Source organism: Poecile atricapillus, chromosome 14 (assembly GCF_030490865.1).
Source record: "Poecile atricapillus isolate bPoeAtr1 chromosome 14, bPoeAtr1.hap1, whole genome shotgun sequence".
Classification (NCBI taxonomy): domain Eukaryota; kingdom Metazoa; phylum Chordata; class Aves; order Passeriformes; family Paridae; genus Poecile; species Poecile atricapillus.
Genome location: NC_081262.1, coordinates 14150580 through 14159286, shown reverse-complemented (window position 1 = coordinate 14159286; position 8707 = coordinate 14150580). Strand labels below are relative to the sequence as shown.

Genomic DNA, 8707 nt, shown 5'->3' with positions numbered 1-8707 from the left:
GGGGCCGCTGCCCCCCGAGCGCAGCGGGGGAGCTGAGATGGATCCATCGGGAAAGGGCTGTTGCTTCCCTGTGCCGTGGCTGCCGGAGCCAGGGCTGGAAAAAACAAGCGGAAGCCATCAAGGTAGAGGAGAGGAAGCGAGGAAGAAGAAGAAGAAGAAGAAGAGGAAGAAGGGCCGAAGGGGTGAAGCAGCCATTAGGAAAGTGCTGATGCAGAGGTTCCCTCGTGTCCACGGGCAGAGTTGGAGGAGTTGCTGTTCGCGGACAAAGGCAGCAGGAGGGAGTGGAGCTTTGTAGAAGCCGGAGCCTGTCTCACTGGGTGTCTGTGTTTCATTCCCTGTCAAAAGCCTGGGAGCTTGAGGGGGGGGGGGAGAAAAGCAGGGAAGCGGCGAGCTGCAGCGCTCGCTCAGGATCAGATAGCAAGAAAACCAATAGCGGCGAGAAAAAAAAAAAAAAAAAAAAAAAAAAAAAAAAAGAAAACCAGCCCACATCAACCAACCAAACCCACCCACCCTCCACGCTGAGGCTGGAACAGGCAGGTCCCTGCCAACTCCACAGCACGCAGCAAGCAGGGAAGAAGGGAAGAAGTCCACCCTCCCCGGGCAGGAGCGGAGTTGAGCCCGAAGGATATTTGATGACACTTTGGCAACCATGGGTCCCCCAGCATCTTCCAGAGCCCATTTGAGGGTGAAGGCTCCGAAAGCGCAGAGGGAGTTTGAAGCTAAATTCACCTGAGTCTGGATCTCTTGGTCGCTGGGATTTATCTATTTTTCTTTTTTTTCTCCACGGGGAAACCGAACCAAGAAAACAAGCGTGCTTGCTTTTTTTTTTTTTTTCCTTCCCCCACCCCCTTTTTTTTTAATCTCCCTCCTTTTTTATTTTTATTTTTTATTTTTATTTCTCTTTTTTTTTTTTTTTTTTTTTCTTTGGGAAGAAGATTTCTTTTTTCCCCCCTGTGGTTGGAATGGAGGGGTTGGGTCTGTGCCTAAGAAGCAGCAGCCAAACGTCGGTCCTGGGAGAAACCCGAGTGGATGTGGGGTCCCCTGCCAGCTAACTCTCCAGGAGCTGCAGCCCCACGGCCGGAGGGGCTGGATGCAGTGAGAGGTAAGTGCCGGCTCCGGTGCCTGCCGACGACGGCTCCTCCGCTCCTCCAGCTCCGTCTTAATCCCAAGTCAGAGGCAAAAACAGCAGTCTCATAGTGAGTCAATCACTTCCACCTATTGCAGCCCTAATGGAGAAATAAGACGGGGAAGTTTGGCAGCGGCGGCTCCACGGGGAAAGTTCCCCCTCACCCCTGTGCCCCAAATGCCAGCTTGGGGGGGTGGGAGATGTTTTGCCAAGCGGCGTCACCGTGCCCGTGCCATGGGCCCCCTTCCCTGCCCAGCCAGCTCTGAGGCTTTGCTGCTGCTTTTTGGGTTCCTCTCCGAGCTCCTGCTCCCCTCTGCTCGCTTCCCCCGGCCAGCTGGCTTCCTCACCCAAAACTTTTGCACAGCGCTTGTTTTGGGCGATGCCCACGCGGGGTTATGCCCCTCGATGCCCACACAGGGATGTTCACATGCGGCTGTGACACACACACACACACACAAACACAAAAAAACCTGCCTGATCCTCTCATCCCCAGGCCCCTCTGGCAGGGACACGCTTGGGGGGAGCCTGGGAGCTGCAGGGCTGGGGGGGCTTTGAAGGCAAAACTGCAAAGCGCAGGGAAAAAGCCGAGCGAGCCGACCACGGCAGCAGCAGCAGCAGCAGCAGCAGCAGCAGCAGCAGAATTGCATCACTGTAATAGTATCGGCGCTGAGCACGAGCCAGGCGAGTAAAATTGTCCAGAAAATGAGCTGTACTAAAGTGCCTCCAGTTAGCAGCACCTGCACGCCTTCAACTGGGTGCTCGAGGCCGTTTGTATTTTTAGAAGTCTCTCTTAATTATAGAGCAAAGAGTGTGAGAGGGAAAATGGTGTGTATTTAGCAGCGTTCCCGGACAGTTTTGCAGTGAATATGAGCACAAAATCACCGAATCGGGGTTTTTTTTCCTCCCCCCCTTGCACTTGTGATTTTGAACCACCTGTTTTGCTGTGGTGTCAGCAAACGAGGGCTGGGTTTTTTTTCTTTCCTGTTCTTAGAAAGCGTGGCGTGACTTTGCCCGTGATAAAGATGGGAAGCGGTCCCGCTGCTTTCCCTCTGCACCCCAAATCATCCCCAATTTCTGAGACCTTCCCATGCCAGGGGTGACGCTGGTGGGGACAGGGGACTCTCATGTTGGTGCCAGGTCTTCTGCAAGCAGCAAAGAGCTGGGGATGTTTTACAGGTCACTGGGAAAAAAAAAAATCCACAACAAGCCCTGCAACAACTCATTTTGCTCCTACAAACCTTCTACCCCTCATCCCCTTCTCCACAAAACTTTCCAGGGCCTTTTCTTTGGAACAGCAGGTGAAATTCCCTTTGTGTGAGCACAAAGCAGTGAAGCCACCAGAAAATAATGAAAACAAGACTTAAAAAAAAAAAAAATTAAGAAAAGAAAAAATCCTTGCCTGCTCTTTTCAGGCCTGGAATAACAGCGAGCGTTCCCATCCTTGCCAGATAAGCTTAATAAAGCCCTGGCTTTGCTGGAGAAGGCACCGTAAAGGCCACTTCACTTCTTGCTTCTGATCCAAAACACACTTTGAAATCCTCTGTTGCCTCTGCTGCTCTTTACCCAAAAGAGTTCCTTTACCTGTGAAGTCGAAGTAGTTTTTTCCTTAGCCCTGGAATAACCCAGGGGGTTACGACAAGTCCCTTGGGACCAGCTGGGGTGGGATTTTGGTGTCTCCCTGACTCTGGTGCCGTGGTGCTCTGTAGTTTTCCGTGCTGCTCACAGTGGGGTTTTCCCCTCTCCTGCTGGCTGGGGTGGCTTCACCGGCAGCGCAGCACAAACCTCTCCTGCTGCAGATAAACTTCGGAGGAGCTGTCGGGGGAACCGCGCCGTGAGCCAAAACCCGGCATTCCCACCCCAATTCCTACCAGCTCTGAGGGGCTTTTAGGGTGTGAATGTGCTTGAGAGACACGGGAGCCTCACCCAACCTCTGTGCAGGGGGAAGGAGGCCGGGTTGGCAGTTTTGGGGGTGCTGTCTCCAGAAGCAGTGGGAGCGCTGTCTCTGTGAGGGGTTGCTGGAGGGACAGTTCTGTCCTGCTCTCCTGTCACCGCTCGGTGCTGGCACTTGGAGGGGACACCTTATGTAAGCAGTGATGGCAGTGCCGTGCCCCAGCCGTGCCACCGTGCTCTGCCAGGCCCTGTGTGGCCTCGGCCACCTCAATTCCCGGCTCTGAGGGTCCCCTCTGGGTGCAGGTGCTGCTGTGTCACTGTGGGAAGGAGCAGAACCTCCCCTGTCAGGGCAAACGGCTCCAAGCCCAAGGGTTTCCCTGTGCTTTTTGCAGAGTTCTTGGTTGCACCCTTCCCAGTGCTGGCTGTGGCATCCCCAGCCCTGGGGAGGTGGCTCTGGGCTCAAACCCCTTTCTAGGCTCTTTTGCACCCCTCAGCTAAAATCCAGTCCAGTTTGTGTTTGGCAGTGCAGGGCAAGGCAGGCTGGCATGGATGAGGAGGGAGGAAATTGTCCTCCGAGTGTGGGGGTAATTTGGCAGTGTGTCCCAGACCATGAGCCTGTCCCTCCATCCCCCTTGGGCCCCTGAGTGCCCAGTGCATGCCCAGCCACCTGCCCTGAACCTGGTGTGCCCTAAATGGAGGGAAGGAGAGGGAAAAAACCAGCTTTAAGGGTCTCAGGAAGCCCCTGTGCCCCAGGGAGAAGAGTGTGGCAGGAGTCTTGTCACTCCAGCTCCACTCCAGCTTCTGAGTTGGGCTGGAAGGGAGAAAGGTGGTGGCAGGTGGCAGGATCCCTGCTCTCCACAGCTCTGGGTGACTGTGGGCTTGTCACCTCACAGGGATGTGCCCCTCTTTCACCATTCCTGGCTCATTCCTAGCTTGTTCCCTAGTTCCAGTGTGGTCTTCCAGTCCCAGCTTGATCCTGGTTCCCAGCTCACTCCCTTGTTCCCAGCTTGCAGCGAGGCAGGACTGCTGGTGGGCGATGGATTTCTTGCAAAGCTCTTTCAGATTCCCCCGTTGGACTTTTGAAGCATCTGGTATCACTATCTCAGCGTCATTACGAATTAATTAACATTAATTTCCTGCTCTGGTATCTCCCATTGCTGGGACCTTTAGCCTGGGTTTTTTTCCCCCCTGACATCCCCAAACATAAATGGCCAGATCCAGACGGTGCCTGACAGAAAGCCAGAGAGAAACTGTGGGGCTGTGGGTTCCCCATCCCTGTCCCCATCCCTGTCCCCATCCCTGTCCCCGTCCCTGTCCCCATCCCTGTCCCCATCCCGCACCACGGCAGGGGATGCTGCCGGGATCCCGGTGGTCTGTTAGCCAGGATAAAGCAGATCCCGGGGGACCCCCGGTGCTGCCAGCACTGCCTGCCCGCTCTCTGTGCCCCCAGCACGGGGGATGGGTGTTTTGGGGATGGGTGATCCGGGTGATGCCGGCTGTGCCGTCCCTCACCTCCGTTTCCCCGCAGGGATGCAGGGCAGGTGATGCCGGGGCTGTCCCGCAGGGAAAGGATCTTCCCTTCAGCTCTGGGAAACCCTGATCGTGGCTCCCCAGCTCGAGCTGGAGGCACCAGGGATGTTCTTCTCTGGGATGCTGTTCCAGGGATGCCAGTCCCAAGGAGGTTGATGGTGGGGAGCTGTCACAGGGATACTGGCCCCAGGAAGGCTGTCCTCAGGGCTGCTGACCCTCCAGATTTGTCAGGATGGGGATACAGATGTAGCAGCCTGGGATCGGGGCTGGATCCTTTGCCCTGGCCGTGTTCACCCCGAGGGAGGCACAGCCCGGGAGTCACAACCCGACCGCCTGGCTCCTTCCCTGAGCTGCCACCTGCACGGCTGAGCCCTGGAGAGTCCAGAAAGACTCACTGGGATGTGGGTGCAGCACCCGCTTCCCCCCAGCCCCATCCCACCCCACCGCTTGCCCCATTCCCTGCCCCACCGCGGCACAACCCTCCTGTCCCCCAGTGCCACCCCCAGTGCCACCCCCAGTGCCACCCCTGTGGTCCCCATGGCAGGGCCACAGCAGCCCGAGGGCCACCCCAGCCCCTCCGCAGCCCTTGCAGGGTGGGCTGAGCTGGCAAGGTTTTCCCCCAAAGTGCGGCAGCCCCGCGGCTGGGGCGGGCTGGGGGGTGGCAGCCCCGGGGGGGTGCCGGGGGATAACCCCGGTGTCCTACATCCCCAGAGCTGGCTCGGGCTTATGTAACAGCCGTGCTGCAGTGTCTGCTCTGCTCAGCGCCAGTGGCACCGGCAGAGCTGCAGCGCGGAGCCCATCTCCCTGGATATTTGCTTTTTGGGGACAGCGGGGAGGGAGGGGGACACCTGCGGGGTAGCTGAGCTCCAGGGAGTGGCCAGGAGCTGGAGGGGGTGGTTGGTAAGGCTGGCTGGGCGTGAGGTTGAGGTGTCTGCCCCCAGCCCCTTCTGTCAGTGACCTTGGGGGCCAGAATTCCCCCTGGTCGGCAGCGCCCTGGGCAAGAGGGGTTGGGGATGGGGACAGCAGAGAGGGCCCTGTCCTGCTCCTAAGCCAGAGGTCAGGCTGGAGACCCTGAAGCACCCCCTGCCACCCTCAACCCTCTCGGAGAGCACTGTGCAGGTGGGGAAACTGAGGCAGGAGGCTGTGATAGCCCGTGGGGAGCAGGTACCAGGGACCCTCTGGATGGGGAAGGGATGGGGAATTAGCAGCTCCTCAGAGAACCCCGGGTTGGAGATGCCCAAGCTGTGCCCCAGAGCTGGTGTCCCTGCTCAGGGCTGGCACATGGGCACAGGGACCTGCTGGCACTCAGAGCAGCCTGACAGGGACGTGCAGCTCTGGGAGGTGTGTGACATGACATGGGGCATGGGGGGACATCAGGCTGGCTGCAGCACCCTTCATGTCCCCAGCTTGAGTTTCCAGGGAGCCACAGGGTGCCGGAGCAGGGAGCTGTGTGGAGAGACCTCACTGCCAGGTTGTGCCGTGGTCTGGGGGGTGACCAGTTTGTCACCAGCGTGTCACCACTGCTGGGGTGCACCTGGCATCTGACCCAGCCCTGGGAGGACTGTGGGTGGGCTCAGGGTGCTGATAGCAGCCCAGGGGCTCAGGGTGGTCCCTGCTGGAGGTCCTTCCCCAGTTGAAATGTCATCACAGTCCCAGTCCGGCACAGCCCTGCTCTGGCACGGCTCGCTGGAAGCAGGAGGAGGGGTCGTGTCCCAAGGGTCACCCGGTGTTGTGGGGACCTGGTGGGTCCCTGGCCCATCCTGCTCACACAGCTGGGCTGTGCCTCCATGGTGCTTCATGGCCAGTGCTGAGATGGGGGCAATGCCACCACCTGTGAGTGCCAGCTGCCCACAGGGGTGCCTGGCAGGGCAGCATGGCTGTCACTGTGGGGAAACCCAGTGTGATCCCAGTGTGAAATGTGTGGTGTCATCCACCAGTGAGAGCTGGGGTGCCCCCAGGGACTGAGACAGTGAGACCACCCTTTGCTCTCCCGCTTTTCCCCTCGTCCCCAGGCTCAGCTGGCATTTCTCCTGGGGCTGGGTGGGATGGAGCCCAGGCACCCCCAGCATTCTGCTGAGCCCACTGCTCTCCTGGGCACCCCCAGGAGCCGCGGCGCGCGCTGTGCTCGGCACAGGGACCCCGCACCCCGAAGCCGGGGGAACCAAGGACAGCAGTGAGCTCATCCCTCCTGCCCCAGCTGGGAAAATCATTGCATTGTGCTCCCTGCGAGAGGCTCAAAGGCCTTTGGTTCTCTTTTAGGACACGGCTGGAAAGGAGCCACCAAAACAAATGCCAGGAAAAATAAGCCTTCAGTAGTGGCTACTTTCTTCACGGGATCTGAATGTGGATCCCTCACCTTAGGGAGCCCTTTGGGGAGCCTTCAGTGCTTGGGCTGCAGGGATAAAACTCACCCCAACACAGACCCTTCATTTCTGCAAAATTCGGACCTGTTGGACAATTCAAATGTTGGGGAAGAGTCTCTGGATCGTGCTGCCCTTTGTCTCTGCAGCAGCGCAGCGAGCCCTGGCACAATCCCCTGGAGGGTTGGGGCACCTGGCATGGTGGGATCCTGCTCCCCAGCCAGGGTGGGATGTGGCACTGAGGCTCTCAGCTGGGCTGAGAACAGCCTCCAACTCGTTACACACACGGGCCAGCTAATCTCCATCTGACAGCGAGTCATCCTTCCCACCGTGCTGAAGGCTGGAATGACAGTGTGGTTAAAGGGGCTGATGAATTAAGTGCATCTTATAAATACATCAGATATTAAAATTCCCGTGTAATTACAGTGCAATGGATTATGTGTGGTGCTGAAGGGGAAGCAATTCAGTGGAGCAAAGGAATTACAGTGAGAGAGGAGAGGCAGTGAAGTGTAATTGCACCCAGCTCTGCTCTGCTGCGGGGTAGAGCAGGGGCTGCTTTGGAGTTGCAGTGGGAGCGAGGCTGAGCGGCCCCGGAGCTCTGCTGGCATCCAGGGCTTGTCTGGGACACTGCAGGGATTGGGGAGATTGAGTTGGACCTGCAGAGTTTTGTGGAGGGGACTGAGGGAGGGTTTTGCTCTCCTTCATCCCTTGCTCTCCCAGTGAGGGACTCCAGTCTGTCTCTGCCCACACAGATCCACAAGCTTTGGCCATTGCTCACTCCAGCATCCCACTGCTCCCATGTGTGACCAGCAGCCACTTCTTGAGCAGATCTAAGACAAGAGAACCTGATTTCCTTTCCTTTCCTTTCCTTTCCTTTCCTTTCCTTTCCTTTCCTTTCCTTTCCTTTCCTTTCCTTTCCTTTCCTTTCCTTTCCTTTCCTTTCCTTTCCTTTCCTTTCCTTTCCTTTCCTTTCCTTTCCTTTCCTTTCCTTTCCTTTCCTTTCCTTTCCTTTCCTTTCCTTTCCTTTCCTTTCCTTTCCTTTCCTTTCCTTTCCTTTCCTTTCTCTGTCTCCCCCCTCAAATATCTTTTCCCCTTTTCTTTTTTTTTTCCCTGCTTTTCCTTTTCTCTCTCCTTTCCCCCTTTCCCCCTTTCCTTTCACACTCCATGTTCCCAGCTCCCCAGGCAGCTGCAGGTGTGTGAGGTCCAGGCAGAGGTTGGGTCCAGGTGTCCAGATGACCAAACATGCCCCCCATCATTCACATCCTCTCTCCTCCGTGTTTTCCAGCACTGCTGGCACAGGGGGAATATTTTTGGTGCTTTCAGCCCCCCTGCCCCAGGGAGGGGGTGCAACCTGCGAGGGACCTTGTGGTCAGAGTGTCCCCAGCACGATTTGGCTGCGGAGCTGCCGGAGCAAAGGCTTTGCCTTAATGAGCTGGTGCTGCTTTGCTCGTTAATGATGTGGAGCGGCGCCATCAGCAGACAATTAAGGAGCGTTGTCCCAGGCTCTAATAAGGGCACAGAGAGAGCCGGCTGGGTGATGCTGTGGGATGCCAAGAGTGGGGGCACAGAGCGCCGGGGCACCCACCTGGGAGCATCACTGACCCTCCCCACCACCTCCCACAGCGCTGCCTTCTCCTCTTCCTCCTCTTCCTCTTGTTCCCCCTCCCCAGAAGAGCCAAGAGCCACACAGGACATTGTCCCCATCGTGTCCCCACACTTGGTGAGGACACGGGGCCGTGTGACGCCTGCCTTCGCTTGTGCAATGGCGTTTGTTCGCTAATTAGCACAATCTGGCAACCCA

At 57.5% G+C, this 8707-nt stretch overlaps 1 protein-coding gene and 1 long non-coding RNA gene across 2 annotated transcripts in view; one reads left to right on the top strand and one right to left on the bottom strand.

Moving 5' to 3' along the window:
• Positions 1-364: 364 nt before the first annotated feature.
• LOC131584393 (ATP-sensitive inward rectifier potassium channel 12) overlaps positions 365-8707 on the top strand; it is a 34122-nt gene continuing 25779 nt past the window's right edge. The window contains exon 1 of the mRNA XM_058849469.1: positions 365-1102. The gene's annotated coding sequence lies outside the window, so the exon portion shown is untranslated. The remainder of the gene's footprint in view (positions 1103-8707) is intronic.
• Positions 850-4992, bottom strand: LOC131584406 (uncharacterized). The gene is made up of 2 exons (XR_009278751.1): positions 2708-4992; positions 850-1226 (listed from the first exon to the last, which is right to left on the bottom strand). It is a non-coding gene; the product is annotated as an uncharacterized LOC131584406 (long non-coding RNA).